Genomic DNA, 24148 nt, shown 5'->3' on the forward strand with positions numbered 1-24148 from the left:
CTCCCGTGACAGCTTCAGTGGAGACCAGAGAGCGACACCGGGACGGGAACGTTTGAGGCTGAGGCGCCCGCAAACGTGCGGCTACCCAGCACGGCGGGGAGCTGAGGGCCGCGGGCGGGTGCTGCAGGAACGGCCCCGCGGACACGGGTCGGTTCGCTCGGGCCCTGCGGAGCGCTGGGCTCGCCTACCGGGGCAGAGCAGGGCGGCCCGAGAGACATTTCCCCGCCCTCGTCACAGAAGCAAGGGCGACCGGCGGGGTACAGCCGCGAGAGCGGGACACCGGCCGCTTCCCGTCCTGGCGGCCAGGGGCGCTGCCGCGGAGCCTGCCGAGGGCACCGGGGCTGGGGCCCAAGGCCCGCCGCAGCGCCGTGGCTCCCGCCGGCCGCGCCCGGGCCGTGAGGGGAGCGGCGGGCCCGCCCGCCGGCGGGGCGCGGGCTGCGCAGGCCAGTGGCTGGCGGCGGCGGCAGCAGCTTTCAGTTTTCATTGAGGCCGCTGGTTACTGTTTAACGTCCCCACCCACGTTTCAGTTTGTTTAGTAAATCGATCTGATGCTGGGGCTGAGGCTGCTGCCCTGTCGCCATTGAGCAAAGTTAATTCACTCTCACACATACTCTCTCTCCTCCTCCTTTCTCCTCCTTTCTCGCTCCAGCATATGGTGAGGACGGTGTCACCGCACCAAACAAGTCGCGCAGCCCAGCGCCGGGACGTCCGCGGGGAGCCGGGGGGTGCGGGGGAGGCAGGAGGCCCGGGGGATGCCGCCGGCCTGAGCTGCGACCGCGCCGTCGGAGGCCGAGGGACGGGGCGGCCCCGCCGGTAAGTTCCCGGGGGCCGGCGGCCGCCCAGTGACACAGCCCCGCGCCGCCCGCCGCGCCGGAGGGGCCGACGTGCCCGGCGGCACAGCTGGTGGCCAGACGGACAGCAGCCGGTTTGGGGGGGTTTTGTGTTACAGTTTTAAAATTATTACTATTGTTTTAATTTTTTTTTCCTAAGTCGCCTGGTCACGTGTCCCTGTTATCGGCTCCAGGGGCGTTGCGGGGAAAGGCGCCGCACTGGGCGCAGCCCGGGGCCCGGGGCGGGGTGTGTGTGCGTGTCCCCGGGAGTGCGTGTCTGTGTGTCCGTGTCCGTGTGTCCGTGTCTGTGTGTCCGTGTCCGTGTGTGCGTGTCCATGTCCCGGCCGCGCTGGCCCTGCCCCGCGTTCGGCCGCACGGCTGCCTGGAGCTGTGCTGGCATTTGCTGGCATTCAGCGGCCGAAGTCACGGCTTTGTACCCGGTTTAGGAACATTTTCTAAAGGCTTTTTTGGTTTTGCCTCCCTTATTGATTTCTCCGCACCTGCCCTCGTGGTAACCTGTGCAACAGATTAATTGTTATTATAGAGATGTACTACTAGTAGTAGTACTCGGCCAGTGCTGGATGCCTAGTTAGAGAATCCGAAAATACTTAAAGAGAAAATAATTTAAAGAGAGAAATTCAAACATGAAACAAACAAAGCAATCCAAGGCTGAGTTTTGCAGGTGGATCCATCTTTTACAGTGCTGCAGGTGCGCTGTTTACAGGGTATCTTTGATGAAAGCCAACTTTCAGGTGTTACACTTGTGAGTTGAACATCTGTTCTTGTACCCTGAAACGGGCAATATAGTCAAGCATTTTGGAAAGTACACAGTAGGCTACAATGGTATCAGTATTAAAAAAGCGACATTACACATTTTTAATAGTGAGTCCTATTCCATAGTAAACTATGGCTAAGTTAAATTGGACCTTCCTTTTTGTAGGCCTTGTAAAGTGCTGCACATGCTTTGATTTACTGTGATTTCTTATCCATATTACAAAGAAAGTGGAGTAATTTAATATAGCATCTCTTTTAATTGATGCTGAGTTCATTAAAACTGAGCTAGTGAACCAGACTTACTATGCTACACAGCTTTCAAATCCCGAGTCTCTTGTGTGCTGAAGAAAACTATAAAGTGCTATGTAATTTCCCATATTCCTTAAGAAGTTCTTGCATCTTATATAGAAGGCATATTAAACATTTATATATATGCAGGGTTGTTTTTTTTTCAAATACAATGAACAGTATTTTTGTCACTTGTTTTCCTTTTTCATAGTCATATGGTAAGGGGAAAAGGGACAAAATGCTTAATGGTAGTTCAGTTCACACTTCTCATTATCCTTCAGCTTCTGAAGTATTCAGAGTAAAAAAGAATTTTGAAAGTACTGTTTTCATTGTGCAGTACTCTGTGTCCTGTACCCTTCTCTCCTACTGAAAGACGCCTAAGTCTCACTTCATATATGTATTTAAAAAAAATACCTAAATAAACAGTGTAGGATGGGATCGGGATGCTGTTATCTTGTCCATGGTGTTACCTTTGATTTTTGCAACTCACACATTTGGACTCTTTTCCTGGAATGCAAACTTTGTGTTTCCTTAACACAAAGCGAAACTTTCTCTGCAACTTGCCTCATGTAAAAAGAGGAATACGTCTTCCAAAAATGTTAGTACTTAGTAGCAGAAATTTAAAACTAGAGCAATGCGGAGGTCCAGTCTGCATTTCCAAGATGGCTATTGTAAGTACTCCTAGGCAGCATATTGGGAAAAGCTTCAGGTGGCTTGGAGCTACTGCTGCCCTCCATCCTGCCTCCTACCAGGGAGATATAATGAGGAAAATGGATTTCTTGTGGCCCAGCTATAAGGGCCAGTTCCTTGGATGGCCAAGTGGTGTTTACTTCTAATTATTGCACAGGATTAAATTATCGCTAAGCCAATTCCCTAACAGAAGTGTCCTTGTATAAGCACGTCTTTGCTGCTCCCTTCACTCAAGATAATGGCCCAGTATTGCTTGCCCAGGTTTGAATCTCTGAATCAAATCCTGTTTGATTCTGCTGAGTTTCCCGAAACCTACACTAGTGCAAAACCAGAACTCAGTCCTTAAGCTCGACATGGCTTCAGTTTCAAACTTCATGGCAGACCTTACGTCATGGGCATATGGACTCTGCACTACAAGAGATTGCCCGTCTGTTAAGTCTGTGGTGGAAAAATGGGGTCTAGGATGTAATCAGTGTTATCTGCAGATCTGCATCATGTACATCAATTACCACTGGTTATGAGAAAGAAAACATTACTATAAGCAATTTAATTCTTGTCAGGTCATTAATTAAAAGATACTTCCTGAAAGAATGCAATGCAAAACTAGCAATATGACGGCCCATATGATGGAAAAAACATTGGCTTTTTGTTTGTTTTTGGTTCATTTGGGAATTTAGTCTATTATAACAAACAATAATTCATGATTGATTTAAGACTGCATCATTGGTATAGGGGTGTTCTGAGCTGAGCAGATTGTGCTTTTACATCTGTCAAATAGCAGAGGCAACGTACTTCATGTCTTAATTGATAAATGGACTTTTTCAATTCAGGGATCTCTCTGCCTCACTTCTCAGGGGTTTCAAAGACCCATCTCTTGCTTGTAAGCTTCAGAATATTCTCTGATTTATTTGTTTCAGCTTAGTTTTTTTGTTTTTTTTTCATTTAATGAAGTTTCTTAGCTCTTCAGAAGTCTTCCATTTTCATGTTTGAGAATTAATATTAAGCATGAAAATCAGTGTGATTTACCTGTGTTGTTTCAGGTGGACAGGGGCTATGTCTTCTTGGGTAATTGCATTACTCTGGTACAGTAGATTTGTGATGTAGAGTGCTTTAGAATACAAAGAGAGGTTTTATTTGTCTGGTAAATAGTTACCTGTTATACGTGGTAGTATATTCTGTAATAAAATTAAATTTCTCAATGAAAGTATTGCTACAACATAAAATAATATAAGGTTGAGGGAAAGCATAGCTTTTAGGTTTTAATGTATGCTAATGAAAGATGCATTATATACATATCATGATGAGAAAATAATCTAACAGGTTAAGATGTTTGAATGTCTTGCAACAGCTTTGATTGAATCAAATACTTTTCATTTCAAATTCTCAATTTTAAAACTGCACACCCTAAAAATCAGGTCAGAATAGTGTGTGTAATGTCAGAACTGAGATCTATCAAACTGAAAGGCTCCAACAACATTTTCAAACCTTTCTCAATTGTCAATTTAAGTTAATTGAAAATGAAAGGTCTCGCTTTCAGGATTGGGCCATTTAAATAGAAGCCTGCTGCTTTCATTTTGTAGAAGGGCAATCTCCCTCCACATACGTGTTTTTAAAAGGTTCATTCATAATTCTCCCTTCACACTTCTATTGGAAATGACAGAATTCATTATTTTGAGTTCTTGAACTATTTTTCTGCAACTTGGGTGATGAATTGTATGAGATCTAGTTCATAACGTGGCACGGCAACCCACAAGATTTAAAATTCTCAAGGCTCGATTTGTCTCTTTCTGGCATTCAGCTGGCACAGGCAAGGGAAGCTTCCATGTGCATCTTCTGCCTCTTATAGAGCAAGAGGTTGGGATTTTTTTTTTTATTTAATACTGATCAAGGAAAAAAAACTCACACCCTTGCTCTGTAATTCACTAGAGGTATCCAGGCAACAAGGACATATATTACAGTCAGCAGTATACAAGGTACTGTGAGAATTTTACTTGCCTCCTGTTTTTCTGGGAATCCGACTGCAATAGACCTATACAAACAGCACTGTTTCCACTGTGTATTTCTAACATATACTTTGTCTGTAGACTTCTGGGGGTTTTATTTATATTTAGCCCTCTGATGGAAAAGGATTTCTTGATGTGTATCTGCTTTTGCCTAAATAAAAGAATTTGGCTCAGGCGGGAGAGGGGGATAGAGGCTCCATGAAATGACAAATAGAACTCATCTTGTAATTTCCACATCTGTGGAAATCTTGCAGTGAGAATCCTCTTTTTGAGGGTAATTTTTGTCTGAGATTGTTAGGCGACACCAGCCTGGGTTGGACTTGGTGGAGACAGTAGCAATGTCGCCAGTTACTTGCTAACCAAAATAGGCCTTGCTGGCAGGTGGTTGAATTTCCCTCTTTCTTTGTTAAATAAACATATTTTCACTAACTGTTGATCGTGTATCAACACTCAACACCGAGTGGGGCCAGTTCATGCTCTCAAAGCTGGTCCAGATGCTTGAAGATTTCTGACTACAACTACCCAGTTGATCATATATCTTAAGTACTTTTTGCACCTCTGCAGCTACAGTTTGTTTGCTTGTTTCTTTCTTTGTAATTGCTGACAGTGATGAGAAAGATGATTCTTATTGATGCCACCTGTTTCAGAATCATACCCAAAAGTGTTCTATGCCCTTCAGGATGATAATATTTATTTCTTTTGCAAGGAAATGCCAGACTGACATTACGGTAGCTGACAAAATTGCCTCAGTAAAGGTCTAAACAATACTCAGAGACGCTAGACAGAAGAGAGATGGTGAGATGGTGACCATGCTGTGATTGCACATTAATACTCAATCCCTGTCCTCTCTCAGTCCCTAACATGTTAGATTACACCTGCTGTTGCAGTCACAAGGATAAAATTATGATTTCGGAAATGGGTAGGATTTTGTACAGCAAATTGTTAATTACTTCACCGGCTTACTACTGCCTACTCCCAACTGCTAAATAACTTAAAAACAGTATTTTCTGCTGAACTGTTTGGTAGGCATGTGGTGGCCCTATTAGGTGGGATAGAGATCCCATACATTGGCTGCATGGGACAGTTTTCCATGGTTTCTGCGCAGTTATCCTTTGATTAATATTTCCTCTTCTCACAAAAATGGAAGTAAGTTTTTTACTTACAAAGGAGAAAGCAATGCAGAGCTTTTACTGTGAGTTCTGATTTTGGTGCTAGGCACTATCTACATAATAAGTATGTATTATTTGTATGTAATATTTCTTGCCTTTTGGAAGAACAGTGATATAGTGATATTTCTGACTTTCATCTCCAAATCCAAAACATTTCCAAAAGATTTACATTTTTAAAGAGGCTGTAATATCTTCCAACCCTCTTGGCTCTGGTGATGTTTTAGTGTCTTACCCTATATTATTGCTTTAAACTTTTTTTTGGTCTTTTTATCTGACTATCTGAGCTTCAGTAACTATATTAATATTGAACATGCAATTTTAACTAGGGTTTTAGGGAGACTTAGGGACAATGCTTTTTAATTCACTTCAGTTTTGAAGTGCCAGAACTTAGGCACACATAAGTTTAAGGTAAAATTTTACATTTGATCATAAGAATATGAATTAGTTTGGTTATGACAGTAAGAGGGAAAGAATGCAAAGAAAGGCAGTCAGATTTATTATGAAATTTATATTGTTATGCCTAATTTCAGACTCTTCTAGAAAAGTTACAACAATATAAACTAGTCCCTTTAAGGGCTTGGTTCTGACCCCCAATCTTGTATGGAAAAGTAGATCATTATATCAACGGTAAAACATTGTCTTAAAAAATAAGAGTAAAAATAAAAAAAATCAAATAAGTTTCATTTGGAATTTCCCCAAAAGAGTGAAAAGAAAAGGACTAGCAGGAAGAAGTTGAAGTTGAAAAAATGCAAAATTCATTGAGCTAGTTGCCGGTGTAATTTATTAGGGCCGTGAGTGGATTTTGTTTCTTTGTTTATTATGTTTTTTTTAGTTAAAAGTGAATAAGGATGAAAAGAGCTTACCTCAAATAAAAACTACTTTACAGGATCTGTATCTCTTTCACTGTAGTCGTTTAGCATTCAGAGTAAAACCAAAGCAGTATGAACCAAAGCCCCAGTGCCCTGGACTTTACCATGTGCACTACATTTAAAAATGCGAGTGCATTCTATACTTCAGGGAACACAATTCTGGTTTGAGCTTTTGGGTTAATTTAAGGTCCATCTTGGCCAGAATTTTCAGGTTTCATTCAGACACTTTTGTTAGCCAGTATGTAAGAGCTGAGAATGAAGCGTAACACGTTCCCTGGAGCAGGCTGATGCATTTTGCTTCCATTTTCTGGCTTGGCCGAAACAACCAAAGCAATGTAAGGCATTAGCACCGCTTACTTCTCCACTTAAGCTCTCACCTGTCCTAAAGGTGATCGTCCCTCTAACAAAGGTGCCAGCATTAATATATATGCTTGGCCCCAGTGGAGATCATTGCTTAAATGGCCAAATACAGGCAGACGTGCGTTGATCGAGTGAATGTTGAACGTGCACAGCTGAGCGTGTGTGCGTGCCTGCCTGCGCTGGCACTGCTGAAAAGAAGAGTCAGTCAACAAAATCCATATTTTTTTTTTCTTGCTAAAAAGAGTAGGCTGACTGGTAGATATATAATGGAAGGGCCATTTGCCTGGTGAAAAATTTATGGAGGACAATCCATTTCACATGTTTAACATGTTGTTGATTAGAGCTAAAGAGAAAAACAAATGTAATCTTTCTGGTATCAAGTCTATAAAGATCTTCTAAATAATGGAGCAAAACTTGGAAACTTTCAATTCCATAGGCTTATATTTCAAGGGTAAGGAAATGTTGAGTAGTTTGCCTGCTCTGGATGAGAAAGGGATTCAAGTGTTAACATAAATTTTACCATGAGTTTTGTTAGTGCAGAATTTAATAGGGGAATTTTTATCTTATTTTAATCTAGTAGGTCAAGTAATTTATTTCCCAAGATGAATTTGAAGCTGAAAGAGGGCATAAAATGAAAGACATTCTCAATGATAATTCCCAAGATTCTGTGGTTCCAGAGAGCATAAAGAACTATCCTGAAATTAAGTACATGTATGAATTGCAAAAACCTTGGCAGGTAGAAAATGAGCAGTTTTGAATGGCCTGAAGAAAATACCTATGAGACTTCAGCAAACGTTTTAACCCTTTATGGTCAGTGGTCTTATGCATCTTGTAGCTTTGAATTTGTAGGTCAGAGCTCTTGCTTTCTCTAAAAGGATGAAAAGTAGCATTGTGAGTGGTCCAGGCAAACAAACCTTGTTAAACCTTGGCCATATAGTGAAGGTCATGAAGGAAAACTGTCTTAGTATATAAGTATTTTATTAGCTGGACAAAGTGACATAGTTATAGTTTGACATATAATAGTTGTAGGGAAGCTGCTGTTTAGAACTTAACTGCTTATCAAACATAGAAAGGTAGCATGGAAGTTCCTATGAAAACGGCTTCTTTTTCTGCCTTTTCTGATAATTTAAGGAGGTTAAAGTAATAGATTTGCATTTTTCAGTTTAAGAGCTCTGCTCTTCCTCAGACAAGTACATCTGGAAGCAGAAACTTTGGGGAACATGGTTTAGAAATCTGGAAAATGGATTGTGTGATGCATTCTCCACAAACGATACATCTGCTTGCCACAAGTGCAGCTTGTAATCCTGGAAAATCAAAGATACTACATTGCTCTTAGCTAGGTAAAGAATTCAACATATCCTGTAATCCTTGATAAGTCAAACGATTTTTTTTCAGATATGAAGAAAAATCTATGGTTTTCTAATGGCTCCTATTTGCAGGACTCCCTTTATTTCAGCTGCTGTGCTTTCCCATTTGCAGTTTGGAATTGGTTTGCCAAAGATCACAAACATCCTCATCTTTCCTTCTTTCTCTGTTTCCTGATCTTAAAATCACTGAGTTCAGATTTCTGCATCATTTGTGTTTGAACCCAGTGTTGAGTTTTTGTGGTGATACTGGCCCCAGAGTTGGTGTAGTTTTATTAGAGCTGCAAGAGGAGCTTGTGTATCTACAAGGATATCTTCGTGCTAGGAGTACTGAGAGTTACTTATAGCGTATGTCTTTACATTTTTAGATAGATAGATAGATAGATAGATAGATAGATACATAGATACATAGCATTTGGAGATATACATATATTTTTTATATCTGTGAATCATACAAGTCTGAAAGTTGCTTGCCTTCTTGCTCTGATACAAAACATGTAATTCTCTTATTAGTATGTGACATAGTTATATTCCTGTTGAAAATCAATAACCTTCCCATAAAGCAAGTCTTACATCCTTTCTTAAATTCATTTAGAATCGTTTTGTATGCCTCATTAGCCTTGTAATTTAAGAAAGAATAAAAGAAAAAGAAAACAAACCAGCCACCTAATATTAAACAGTGTATGTAATTTAATTTTTCCGACCAGGGGGGATGTTTATGACACTAAATATATCTGCTGGTCTATAAATACTTGTGTTTAGAGTTGAACAGAGCAGTGATTCTCAAATGGCGCTCTATCAGCCACTTAGTGATAATACACAATGTGCTCTAGGTAGTATTATGCCACTGCTACCTTTCTTTTTTCTTTCATCTGCTACATTGCTTTCATGGAAACTAAATGTACCAGATGAAATATATTCCTATGTATTCTGTGCAATCATCTATTAGAAAGTGGATGGTCAATGTGAATAAATACAGAAATTGTTTTAAAGACAGACCCAATACGTAATGCACAGTCGACATTTAAAGCAAAAGGTATTAAGTTCCTGAAAAGAAAGACACCATACGACACAGAAAAATATTGTTGACTTTTACGTAAAACTCAGAGTGTGTTTGAAGTGCCTTGAGAAGATCATGATTTGAGAAAGAGTCACTAGCTTTTCTGCATATTCCTTATTGTAATCCCATGGGAATTTACACCTAATTAAAGAAATGGGATGGGGCTGATGATGATTTACAGAAAAAAAATCCAAAGATAGGCGTTATTTAAATCTCATATGTAATGAATGTGGGAAAAAATAAGAAATGCTTTATTATTTATTAGTATAGTACCTACTTTATCGTGGTAAAATGTGCCACAGCACCAAAGCAGATGCAGCTGTAAAAGACGTAGTTGAAAAAAAAAAGCAAAGCATTTAAGAGCTGCTTTATTAAACAATTCTTCCCTTTTATTAAGGAGATGCACTTTATAAATATAATAGGATATAATATATTTATATTTATATTTATATTTATATTTATATTTATATTTATATTTATATTTATATTTATATTTATATTTGTATTTATTTCCTACATGTAGTCAGTATTGAGCAATTTTGAATTAAGCAAACTCTTTGCATATTTAAATTTATCTTTTAAGAATAGACAAAATAAAGGCAAAACCAATAAATATTTCTATAGTTTGTAGGTTTTTGGTTTTGTTGTTTTTTTGTTTTAATTTTTGTTTTTAATTGTGTGTGTGTTTTGGCTTTTTTAACAGATCCTTAAATTATTATTTAAAATTAAAATAAAATTTTAGTAATTTAAAATTTTCGAGTAGTCTAAGTCTTGACCAGCACATTTTTCAGTTTATATGAACTTTACCTGTAACACTTTGGAATGATATTGCACATGTGAGTACCTTACTGGAGACTGTTACTTAAATGACACATTAAGGTTTAGTAGCTACGTTAAGAAACATTGTTGGTTGTAATGAAGGAAAGAATCCTGCTCATTTTGAATTCCCTGAGAAATTTCTTCATGCCTACTGATGCCTGTTGATTGAGCCTTGATGCCTATTCTGTTTATATTGTTACCTATGTCAAATTAATTAATTCCAGAATTTCTATGTGTGTCACAAATATGTACATTTCTAGTTGAGCAAAAATGTTGATTTTTTTAACCTCCATGAAGTTAAATCTTGAATTTTTCCACTATATATATTTTCTCCCATTTTTGGTATAGCTGTGCAGTTCCATCAGAATTGCCTCACTGTAACAGAATGAAAAAAAGTGTGTGCAAGTTATTTATAGATGCAAGTATTAATAAGTAAGAACAATGTGTAGAGGTATGTTTTTCCATGCAAAGACTGATTGTATATCTCTTGTGCATGTATTTGGGAGTTTGTTTGGCTTGTGTTCTCTTTATTTTTCTTTGTTTCTCAAGTAGCCTACCAGCTTTTGCTAAAGATGCAAGGAGAACAGCTACCAGGGTATTAAATTTAGTTTGTTGATGGACAGTCACAGCATAAAAAATGTGGCATACCATGTTCTTATTGCATTACTGTAGATTTCCAATTCTTTGGACAGAGAGGGGGTTAATCTTGGAGGAAATTTATTCTTGTTATTGTAACTTACTCTTGAGTGAGGAGCAGAAATATCATTCTGTGTGTTAGAGCATATATTACAGTCTGTATCTCTAGGACTGGAAAGCTTGGCTTTAGGGCAGAAAGACACATAGCTGAACTAAAACCAGATGAAAGTCAAGATGAAGAATTTGGTGAAGATGTGTATAGGGGGGTTGTAAGGCTCTGTTCTCCCACCTCAGGTTTGTAAGGGATGAAATGAAGTGACTGACCTCCAGCACCTGCTGTTACTATGGCCAGGAAGATCATAGCAGCTAATGAACATGGCTGGACTTCCAGGTGGAACTATCTTTGAAAAGGGACAAGGTCTGCAAAAATTTCCATTGCTGGGTCTGGGATTCTGAGTAATCTGTTGTCTACAAAGTTTTTGGAGAAAAAGAGCACACTGGCTGTGTGGTGAATGAAATTTTATATGCAGAGAATGTTTTGAGAATCAGCACACAGTTTGCAAGCAGAGGAGAAAAACCAGATTGATGCTGAAACTATGAAATATGGAACCAGTTGAAAAAGAACATAGAGAAGGAGTAAAGAAGGAGGTGCTTGCCTAAGGCACATTTCAGGCTGTGATGTTGTGAGCCAAGCGGAAACACAGTACTTGAAAATCAGGGGCAAAGGAGAAGGAGGTTTGTTCATAGGTGTTAAAGTATCTAAAAATAAGCATCACTAGAGCTGGTGTGGTGCTTAGGATTATAGGTGACTGATGACCTCACATTAAGTGCTTTGGCAGTATTAGAGTGATGACCTGGGAGAGAAGATAGAGGGCTTGGAACTGAGCCTTGTAGGAGTCCACAAGGGAAAGATTTTCTGCATAGACAAAAACAAATATTGAGACAAGAAAAATGAGCAAAAATAGTAGCAATAGATTTATGTTACAAAGACAGTAGGAAAGTTGAAGAATTAGAGAAATGCTTATGTATTACAAGGTATGTATATGTATACCTGTTAGAGGCTCATTTTTAATATATTGCAGTTTGTCAAATTCTTTAATTTGACATTCTACACCAAATGCACTCTTATGGAATCACTTTGGCATAAACCTGATAAGAAAAAGGTACTACCTTGAAAAGTCACCAAGAAATGCTGGCAATTTTTCACTGCAGCCTAACTTTTGAAAAGCTCAAGCTGAAGAAGTGAAAAAATAGCTTGACTAATTACATTTCCAATTTTCAGCTGAATAAAGAATTTTAAGTACAACTTTTAAACAAAATCAAACTATTTTAATAGTCACAGAGATGCCAGAATATTGGCATCAATATACTATGTCACTGCTGTCATGTGCCATGTGTGAATATTTGCATCAGTTCTGCACAATCTGCTGTGGATTGCTGACCAAACTAAAGTTAATTAAGTTACACCAATTTAGAAATCACTGTGATAGAAGGTAAAATGAATTCCATCATTTTCATTAAACATGTTTTCATTGTGTGACACTAATTTTTAAATTCATTGTTAACTCCCTTTGCGTGTTACTTGATTAAAGCAATTTTATGGGCTTGCCTAGCTTGTACCTCAACAATGGAACAGTATGGATACAGACAATTGCTTGTTCTCGGCTGCAGAAAGAACTTACAGCCGCCATTATACAACCAAGTATTTTCTGCAGTGGAGAACCTTACTTGATTCTTGCTCAGTCATTTTAACTCACAGGTTCACGTACAGTGACTTACTTCCAGCATGTATAAATGCCTGCCACGTAAGTGTTTAATTTCTGGTGTTGTCTAGATATGTGTTTGAGAGAAAAGCTTTGTAATCCTGTCCTTTGAGTTACAGGTATTACAGTTTACTTGGGGAGGCTACTATACTATATTCTATACAAAGCTGTTAAAGTCATATCAACAGGAGAAAAATAATGCATATACTTGGAAATTACAAAGCTTTTAATAGGTCATAGAAAAAATGCAATAAATTTTGAAACAAAAAAAAATTTGTTCGTCTCCAAGAGTTCTTTCATCTGTGAGATCCTCTGCAGTCCTTTGTGTTAAGGTATAGATAACGTAAACATAAAGGTTTTTCTTGCCGTCCTGGTAATTCAAACTGTTAAATTGCTCAGAGAAAACTCAGATGAGCACAAAGGATTTCTAGGTGTTGCTATTGCAGCAAATAATTACTATTTATAGTAATCATAGTTTAGCAGCAGTAATTCCACTAAATGTGCAACAGTCTGTGTCCCCATTTATTTGAACGATAAAATTTCAGCTGTTTGTATTTCATCTGGAAATCACTTAAGATCAAGAAGTGTATTTTAGCCAAATCAGCAATTAGCATTGACACTCTGATGTGCCTGGAAGGAGGTCTTGTTTTTATTAACACTTTCTCATTTGGTAACAAAAGAAGCGATAGCACCTGCCCGTAGTTTGGGTTTACTTGATGAAGCAAAATAACTGGCAGACCTTGTGAGAATGTAGCCCATAGGATTGGTTGTGGTCCACTTTCTCATTTGTGATTTTTTTCTTTTTCATTTTGTTTGAGATTGAATTTGAGAGAGAGCTTTGTTCCGGACAGTAGTTTATGGCAGTCGGCTGAAGAGATGAGATTTCACTGAATCATAGAACGAATACACAAAGAGAAAATATGTGAAAATTGAAATGACAAGGTAGAGTAGCTTGGTTGTTGAGGTAGATAAAAATAACTAGGTTCTCAGGGAAATGAGGTGGGGATTTTTTCCCCTGAACTAGATTTACTTTGAACAAGAGCAGTTGAGATGGAAAACCTAGACACTATAAAAACTTGATAGAAACAACAACAAAAAAATTCATCCTGCTTTTTCTTGTAACTTTGTGTTTTACTATCTGTGTGATCCCAAAGAAAGCAAACTAGAGTCCATCTTCTGTCAGTGAAATGCATCTAAAAGACTAATAAATAGATTTGATTAGAGTGGATTTCTTTTTACTTTATTTACTATGCAACATTGCTGTCAGAGCACCCTGAGATTTTGAAATACATGGGAAAATCTGTGTGTTCTGCCAGTTGTTTTTCTATTTTGTTTTAAAAGCTAGAATAATAGTATATATATTTTACTTCCTTTAGAAACACTAGGGCAAGTTGTGACTGATCTAAGATATGGGAAATCCACCTTTGTGAACAGAATAATAAAGTCGGCTTGATGCCATCATTCTGCAGTACTGACAAAGATGTGCTGGTTGGAGTTAAAAAAGCCTGGAGTGCTAACAGGGCTCTCCAATTTCCAAACAACTATACCCTCCTCTCTCATGTGGCTGTAAGAGAGTTAATTATTTTGCTTTTGGTTAATAAGTTAATTTCCGGAAAACTAACTGTTTTGCAAAGGCTGCAAGAGAAAGCAGCCATCACTAGCCTTGGTGGTTCACCCGGGAATTTGCTGCACCCCAGGAATGTGGACCTTTGTAGTGAGAGGAACAAGCCAGGGCTAAGCCCTAAGCGGGACAGTGTTTCTGACTTTTTTATGTTCTTGATTTTAGTACCTGAAAAAAAAAATCCATTGTAGTCAAATCTCATTGACTCTGAATGTGTGAAGACTGGAACATATTTGTCAGGTTTTGCCAGTTTGCTGAGGTTTTCTGCAGAATTGTGAGCTCTCATATTTGTTTGTTTGCACTTCAATTTCTGTTACTTCCACTAGATTTCCATGGAGTATTGCTTGCAGCTACTCTGGATAATTATTTTCACTCTACCAAAATTATCAATCTGGCACAAAATAGTCACGTTCTCGTCCAAGCACTGCCAGCTACCAATTACTTCACCAGTGAGGAAAGCTTGTGTAATGTAACTGCATCGAGCTCTTACTTCTCCTGCATTAGCAAACGGTGACAATTTACACTGTAGTTTATTCTTCTGTTTTGCTGCTGGATAGTCTTACACTGTTAGTTGCCTTAATTGAGAAGTATTTATAGAGCTATACAAAAATATATCATGGGACAGTTTAAAAGCCATTAATTTAATTTTATGACTTTTAACTTACCCTATATCTGAGGGTCAGAGCAGACCCCAAACTGATCTCCACCATTGCTGGGTTTTTTTCATATATTACTGTGATGCTTGTTGGCCTCACAAGGCCAAATGCCATCTGCTACCACAGTGAAAAGGTAGCCTTTGCTCTAGGATCTTTAACACTTGCTAAAGTATGATCAGAAAGTTAATATTTCTACTGAAAACCTGACTTACACAGCCCTCTCCCTTCTTTATTTGCCAAAATAAATTGGCTTCATTTTCTGCAAGTGGAAATTTCTGTCAAAGTAATGTTAGATTTTGAAAAACAATTTACTCCATCCTCTTTTTTTTGTCGGGGTGACAAATTTGCAAATGAGGAAGAACTTTTAACTTTTTAAAAGTATTTTAATTTGTTGTTGTTTTTGCAACATTCCACACCTTTGTGTGTGTGCGTGTGCATGTGCATGTGTGTGTGTAAAACTAATTAGCTTTGAAAACTTTGAAATATCTGGTCTCTCTATAATAAATAGACCAAACACTGAAATAATGTAAAATGAGATTTTTTGTTTGATGATGACATTTTACCAATCTTGTTCTCCTCACACTATTTGCTGCCACCTGCTGAGGTGGGTTTTTGTTTGATGTTTATACCTGACCCAATGGAACTTGGCTGTAAGTGACTCCTTTGAGTCCTCTGGGGACATCTGGTTATTTGTTAAACAACTAACTAGGACTGCCAAGTTCCTTCCTTAAAAACAATGAAGTTAATTAGTCACCAAAGTTAGAGCAACAGGGTGATGAGACATACTTGATATGAGTGAGAAGAAGGACTGTCCTAAGAGATGGAGAACTTGACTAAAGTAATACTTTCATTAATTTCATATTCTCATTCTTATGCAATATAAACACCGTAGTTACAAACAGCTATAGTACCTTCTTTAAGTCTTCTTGCATTCCTGGTCATTTAAACTGTTAAATGGCTGAGAGAAAACTCAGATGAGCACAAAGGATTTCTAGGTGTTGCTATTACAGCAAATAATTACTATTTACAGTAATCATAGTTTAGCAACAGTAATTTATTTGAACGATAAAATTTCAGCTGTTTGTATTTCATCTGGAAATCACTTAAGATCAGAAAGTGTATTTTAACCAAATCAGCAATTAGCATTGACACTCTGATGTGCCTGGAAGGAGGTCTTGTTTTTATTAAGACTTTCTCATTTGGTAAGAAAAGAAGCGATAGTACATGCCTGTAGTTTGGGTTTACTTGAAGCAAAGGAGAACACTGCTGCAGTTCAGGTTGCACTGAGGAGGCTGAAAGCAACTGCCGTGGTAGTTTCAAAGATAGCAGATAGGATCATTGGGAGGTACTGGTGAAGAACTATGACAGTCCTGGTAAACCTACTCTAGATTTAATCACAAATAGTATGTAATAAGTTAGACCAGAATGGTATTTTCAGGCATTGACCACTACCACAACTCTGTGTCAACTATTTTTAATGAAGTATCTTTTGTTACGTGTCACAAATAAAGCTTTTGAAAGTAGAATGTTCTTCCTTGCTTCAGTGACAAGCCTGTCCAATATTCTAACCTAATTTTATAGGTATAATTATATGTATGGGTATATACATGTGTATACATGTATTTTATGGAGTTAACATATATATTATATTGAATATCTCATAAGGATTGTCACATTTCAGTAGGATTGAAAATTTGGTGGTTGTTGTTCAATAGTGAAAGATGATGCAGCCCTTGCCCACAAAACTTTTGATGAACGTCTTTGACTAAGTTGAGAAATGAAGTTGTTTACTACAGTTAGCTGGTCTTTATTCTTATCAAAACTGTGGGGCTTTCCAATGTCAGGACACTTGGTGGGTGGATACTTCTCAGAAGAATAGAGGACTTATCAATGTTTGCTTAGGATCTATTGCATTCTCAGCCATAAAAGTAGCTATGCTGCCTATAGCACTCATAAATCTTCACCTAGTCAAGGCTACTGTCTCTCATTGTACAAGGTTGTGTTTTCAAAAATGGGCATAAATGTTTTTCATTTAAAATGAGTATAAAGCAATTACAATCTCAAAACACCTAACTTCTTCATTGCTAGTTTTGAAAAACGGTACCATAATTCAGTTTGCAAAATCATCCGATCGCTTATTAGCCTTGCCACTAAAATCTCTTTACCCTTACAAGGCAAGCATATTATCAGGCACATTCTCACCAGAGGGCACTGTTACACGCATTCTTACAGATCATTTTCTTCTGGTGAAAATAATATCTGGTCCTGCAAAAAATGGCATTTTGATGCTAGATTTGGATGCACATTTTTCATAAGAGAGCTCTTGCTAATAAGGTAGTTTGAACTGGTTTAGTGTCTTTATCTAGTTAAACTACATTTTTCCTATTGAGAAATGGCCATTGCTTCCAAAGATAAAATTTTTGAAGATGGTCCATCTTCATGTGTGTGAATTAACTATATTGTTTTAAACTCCATGCGGTTTACAAAAAACTGATTCTAAACAGTCCTGAATCCTTAGATTTACACTGAAACAGTAGCAGAAGGGCAAAGACATTTATCTCGTTCCTATGGATTTTTTGTTGAAAAGGATGGAAAGGTAATATCAAGTAAAACTGGCAATTCAGCTTTAGATAATTGTTTTATCTGGTCTTTATTAATAAAAAAACATATAATCAGGCAATATGATGACACAGATGATCTCTGCATCTATCCAGTTACACAGATTTATATTTCTATTAGGTGAATGAATGAAGATAGTTGAGAAAACTAAGTAATGGTAATGTTTATGCTTCAGGCTATATGGCTATATTTTGTTGTGGAAATAGTCTAGTTTTTCCAGATCTCTTAAGAAAAATCTTACTCCAATTTATTTTCTTCCTGATTATGTGCCACCTGAATTTTTATTTATATTTTTAATAGGAAAAGATGTTTCAAGTTCTGTAGGATCTGTTTGGGCTTTTCTATGTGTATTTTTACTTCACTTTGCTTCACTATTTTCCAAACCACACCAAAACACCAAAATACTAAAATTTAATAATATACATCATTTAGAAAGGAATCTTTCACAGCAAATGTATGCTGAGATTTCTTAATGATCAGTTACATTTCTTCTGAATGTGCTCCAGCATCTGTTGCTTGTGAGCTTCCATGGCTGTTTGTTCATAGAGCAGATTGTTTTTTTATTTTAGGTGAGTCTGTTATCACTGGTCTGTGTGGCAGTGGCCGCAACGAGTGAGCTGCTATTGAGAGGCCAAGGTGGCTGGGGGTCTTTTGGGGTGACCAGCAGTGAGGTGATTTCCTGTGGTGCCAGGGCAGCCATCTGAAGGGCAGCAGGAGACAGGGAACAGGATTCTTCTTGCTCTATTTATAATGGTTTTGATCTCAGCTGTTCATCTTTTCCCCATTAAGTTCTTGCACATAGTACTGGTGAATTTGGCTTCCATGCTGTTCACAAGTAGGAAGGTATTTGAAGATAGTATTTTTTTAGCTATCTCGCTACAGTTTCTATTTACTAATCACTAGTCTGTCTTTCACCCTATATCAAAGGACCATGGGAAATGGTAAAAATTATGACATTAAAAAAAAAATATATATATATTTCTAAAAACGGTTGCAGGTAAAATCTGTGGAGCTACAGTCTGAGCTCAGTGAAAAAGAAAGTCTGATAAAAATAATTTTTGCAGCAAAAGTGCACACTGCATAAGAATTGCTAGGTGCAAGGATAGATGTGTGTTACTGAAATGAATGTCCTCATGGTGTATGCTCCCTGTGTCCTGGTCTCCTGGCAAGGCCTTGGAAGAACAAGCAAATACCATAGCTCTTCTCCTGCCAGCAGGGTTAATGAGAGGGAAGCAAGGCTGCCGGTGCCCTTCCAGACATCTTCCCAATGTAATATGTAGCAAAGCCTGAGGTATGTCTGGCTTAGGACCTTTCAGTGCTTGCTGGTTGTGGTTTTAGACATTGTCACAGTATAGTTAATGTTCCAAGAAGCCTTTGGCAAATTTCCACAAAAAAGCATGTAAGGAAACAAAGCTATGAGTTAAGATGGAAGATTTTTCCTGGATTAATGATTGTTTAATAGAAAACAAAGGGCAGGGCTAGGATTAGGTTTAAAGTTAGCTTTTGTACTGAAAGGAAATTACCAATGAAGTCACACGTAGATTTGTCCAGATAGACACATATTCTCATTCTTTTGTTGTTCAATATATCCATGAGGACTTACAGAAAGGAATTGATTAATGAGGTTGTAAAGTTTGTCATTACTGCAGAACCACTGGTGCAGAATATATCTAATGTTCATCCACAATTTAGGTATTGCATGCGGACTTGGTAAACCACTTAAAAAGTTGAAATAGAGCTTGCAAAGATACCCCTCACCTTAGTGTCAGTCAAGATGGCAGCCATCACAGTGATACTGGATAGGATTTTGTAACTATTTCAGCTCCTTGGGTGCGGAGCAGGGTACTAATGAGAACAGACACTTTAGTTCTTCACAGACTGCACTAGAAATCCTGATAAAACATATGTTAAAACAGTCACACAACACTGTGTTCGTGGGACTTCTAAGCATGTTTCTTTCTTTTCAATTAGGTGTTTTGTAATTTCTGCTGATTTTTCTGCAAGCTCCTTTGATTATACTTAGTGCAGTCTTGATGCAGTGCTTGAATTGCTGTATCAGTGAGATTTGCTAAAATAAATCACACATGAATTGTAGGCCATTATCTATCATTAACTCATCTAGAATTTCATGGCAAAGTAAGTGCTATGTGTAATGTGTTTTCTCAATTGTTACTGGCTATGTTGCTTTAGTATAGCAGAATATGGTTGATAGTAAAGTCACATGCAGTTTAGATATATGGAAACCAGTTTTGGGGGAAGAATGGTTTTAATAAATACCTGGTAATATTTACAATTATTTAAGTTTTTTCAGTTAATTTAGAGATATTTAAATTAGAATTTAGAATGCTTTTTTTTTTTTTAGCAAACACAAACTCTTACCATCATACTAGTCTAGGGAACACTTAGGACTAGGGTCAGATTTTCATGCATCAAAAGTTGCTATTAGATATTTATTAAAATACATTCTACCTACTTTATGTGCTATGTGTAAACTGATCATCTTGTCTGCCGGCGAACAGAAGAGTGATCAAAACCATCACAAATAGGTGTGGTTGCTAGTTCTCTTTCCTTTCGAGAATGAACATTGTTGCGGTGTGTTTGTGTGTGTGTGGGTGTGTGTGTGTGTGTGTGTGTGTGTAGGAGGAAATTTTGGTTTGGAGAACTTGCTGCACTAGATACCTGCTCTTATTCAGCCTCTTCTGAATGGCAGCAATCCTGTTCTTCCTTCCCTTTTTTATTCTTTCAATTGAGGATATTTTTCGGCTTGCTGGTTCCCAGCAGAGTGAGGCCAACCATTATCAAGAACCATGGATTCTCTAACTGCATATTTGCATCTTAAGGTGCCTGAACATTTTAAAAATCTCCACAGCTCCTTTTTGTGGGGATATTTGATCTTCTGCTGATTTATGTTTTGTGGATACTTCTTATTTCAGTTTGTCCATTGATACTTTGTTGAGAAGATGAGTTGTAAACTGTCCTATGTGTACCACCTTCCATAGTCTTTGTATACCACCTTTAGTGTTTAGAACTGGTGAAGGCAGAATGTTCACTGTGAAAGGAACATCGGCAGAGTGATATATCTCAGTGTTTCTTCTAATCTCTGTTTGTTTCATCTCATCTCAGTTAATTTTCTGAAGACTAAATACTGCTTTGCTTAGTGTTTTCTCTACCATGTCTTCCAATCATGAAAAGACTGTTTTCACTAAAATTATTGGGAGCCTATAAACAAACTAGTAAATATTTTTATGGCATAAAACAATAGCAGAGTTTCCTTTTTATGGCATAAAAACGCTGAAAATATTATTTTCTTGGTCTGACAAAAAATTTATTATCTTTTATCAGACTTTCATTCCATGTTGAAGATTGTCCTCAGACTCATGAGCTCCTATTTCTAAACTTATGTTTACTTCTGGGTTGAAGTTTGTCTTTTCTAATTCTCCTTTTTACTATGAGTACTAGATAGCTTTCTTCATCAGCTTGTTTGAAAAAATTGTCCTGAATGATACATACTTTTTAAAGACTAAAAGCATTGTGTCCTTTGTCCCTTAGTATTGCAATATTGCTATTGTTGGAGATGTAGTGCTGTTTTGTAATAATTTGCACGTTTTGTGTGTGGATTTGGTTACTGAATTGTATACATTATGACTACATTCAATTAAATATTACAAGTTTATTGTGTGATCATATTTGTTTAGCTTAATGTAGATATGTTGGAAAATCAAGAACAGTGGCTTGATTTTCTGACCTACTAACATTTTTCATAGAATTAATACCATTTTCTTTTACATATTTATGATGAACAATAGTTTCAGCAACGAATTTGTCAGAGTGAGAGGTAAGAGTCTCTTTTCATTAACTCAGGAAAATAAAAGCTTAATAAGACTGTAAAGAGTAAGGAACAAGAGGATTGATATAAAAGAGTAGCAGAATGAAAAGTTTCAGGGACTTGAGTGACTTGTAAGGTGAGACATGATTAATCTCATCTAGAGATTGTAAAAAAGCTTTTTAATCATTCTGCCCCTCGATGGTCACAAGTCTCCAAAGAGAAAAAAAAGGTTAATCTTGTTGTCTGGTTGGACAGGTGGAAGGCACTGTACTGCAGCTCTGGACCTAAAAGGCTATTGGGTGGAGAAGAGACAATGGAAGAAATGGATGTAAATGAGAACCTGGTTTTGGTGTTGCATCTAACTATTGTTAGAGATAGAAAATTTCTCATTTGCTAAAGTTTTAAAGAACCTTTTAAACTTTAATTAACACTTTTTCTTAATTCAATAGCATTTTCTTCATTTTGACAACCAGTTGATCCCTTGTTTTTCATTTTTTACTGTTTTGTAGATGCTTTTTCAGAAAGTGTATGTATTAATCAAATTTTGGACATAGCCTAATAGTTACTATTCTTGCCAGGTCTTTTCGATGATGTTTCTGTAATGACTAAAGAATGTTTACAAAATTCTGGAAGTTTTCTTTTAGAAATTCCTGCTATAAAATGCATATGTTGCAACTTCTAACTTATCAGCACATTTCCTTAAAGATAATGGGATTGCATTGAAACAGGACCCTATCTAAATATGTGCATATTTAGATATGTGCATTTGCATAACGTCCTAACTTCCTATATAAACAAAAGTTTTTTCTCTCTCTCTAGATATATATTTTTTGAAAATGAAACTGTAATGTAAATTTATAGACATTAATTTTTCTATATATTTTGTTAATTTACAGCATCCAGAAAAATTGGTATTGATTTTCATTTTGGAAACCAAAATTATAACTACTAATGTGACTATATTTGCTTATCCAAGACCTCAGTGCCAGCTATTGCTATTAAGATTAGGTAAAGTACATGTTGGCTATATTTTAACTATGAGTTTTTAGAATAGTTTAAACATGTAGGTAAACAAGCCACAGTATATATAGGCAGTGTAGGGTTTTTTTAAAAGGTCATCTGTGTAAGTTCAGCCACAAATAACTTTTTTGTTGCCAGTCGTCTTGCTGATATTATTTATGTTATGAAAATTCTATTAAAATATATTAAAAACGTTTTCATATTTTTTATGACTGGATAATTCAGACCACATTATTGACACTGTTTTGTGATTTATTTTTAGCTTCTTTATTCATAAATGTCTTCTAAATTTAGGGAGGCATAAAGTTGACAAAAAGCTACATATGTTTTTCCAACCCTCTTCCAACTGCCTGACTTTGTCAAGAGTGTAAAATTATGTAGCAGAGAGTAAAATATGGTTTAAGCAAGATTCAATCATCCTGAAAGGCACTGCTTTGTTTTGTGTTTTGGTTTACTCCCATTATTTTTTCTTCTTCTTTTTTTTTCTTTCTCCTCTATGTGTCCATGTTTTGTTTCCCCCTGCTTTTAAGCAAAATTATGTGATTTATCATAGTGCTTTACTTTGAATCCTAGCTCACTGAAATAATTCAACACATAGCTCTTTTTTATTATGCTTTTATTTCAGCAAGCTGACTTTTTGCACAATGGGATAGTGTTTGGACACCTGAAAATTCAAATGAAAAGGAGAACTTTTACTTGAGTAGTTTTTTACCAACTTTTCTAAATAATCATGCTATTTGTAGAATTTTGACAATTTATATACATTTTCTATATATTGGATGCACTTGCTTGTGCAAACACAACCTGTTGTATGTTTTGCTTACAATGCTAATGCAGCATATCACATGTTATCTGGGTCACATCACTTATGTGTAGTGATGAGTAGTTGCTACTTTATGGCCCAGCTTCCACTTTTGTGTATCTCATTCCAGTTTGAAAGATGATAGATACACAGGGCTCAATGTAGAGAAACAACCCCCTGCTGAAATCTGCAGTAAAACCAATCTGATAAAAGGCTTACCAAAAGAGTGAATATCTCTAGAAAAGTCTAAAGATGAAGAGACCAAGAGAAGAACAAGCAATGCAACAGATTTTAGATTGACATAGAAAAAGTTATAGAACTAATCACTAATCACTAATCGTGGTATATTATAGTTAGTATAACTTTAATTCCACTGATTATTAAGTATTTTGGGCGGAGAGAGAAGTCCGATTTGCCATCAGATTCACAACTATGTAGTTAGATTTTAAATGCCTTTCTTACCACTAAGCATATGTCTACAGTCTCATAGCAACAGCCATAAAATATACCACGTGATGTTTCCAGCTAATTTGGACAGTATACTCAAAGGCTAAGGCACATATTCACATGTTTTAGCACAACCCATGCAAATTTTTCATTGTATCTAACTCACATGCAAGTAATTTGGACTGAATTTGCAAAGCTTTCTTTTCCCCCTTAAAACTGATTTTTCTTTCTGTGAGGGTTTTTCTTTCTTCTTTTTTGCACAGTTCATGTGAATCAGGCTTTAAAACATTGGGCATAAGTCTGAGAGTAATAGTAACCATGGATCTGAGGCAGAGAAGAATTAGTAGCAGCTCTAGGTATCAGTGGGTGCGAAGGTCTCTGTCATTAAGGACCACACTAAATAAACATGCTAGAATAGGATTGCTTTATTGCTCTTTGCTCATTTTATGTCATTTTATTGCCTCACTAATGACTATAGAATTAGGTGTGTAAGGGAGGTCTGAAAATGTAGAGCTAAAAGAGGTACATAGAC

The 24148-nt window shown here is 37.2% G+C and overlaps 1 protein-coding gene across 1 annotated transcript in view; it reads left to right on the forward strand.

The window, feature by feature from the left end:
• Window positions 1–781: 781 nt before the first annotated feature.
• Window positions 782–24148, forward strand: part of HNF4G (hepatocyte nuclear factor 4 gamma) — a 59492-nt gene continuing 36125 nt past the window's right edge. The window contains exon 1 of the mRNA XM_088176392.1: window positions 782–813. The gene's annotated coding sequence lies outside the window, so the exon portion shown is untranslated. The remainder of the gene's footprint in view (window positions 814–24148) is intronic.

Source organism: Sturnus vulgaris, chromosome 1, assembly GCF_052056855.1.
Source record: "Sturnus vulgaris isolate bStuVul1 chromosome 1, bStuVul1.hap1, whole genome shotgun sequence".
NCBI lineage: Eukaryota > Metazoa > Chordata > Aves > Passeriformes > Sturnidae > Sturnus > Sturnus vulgaris.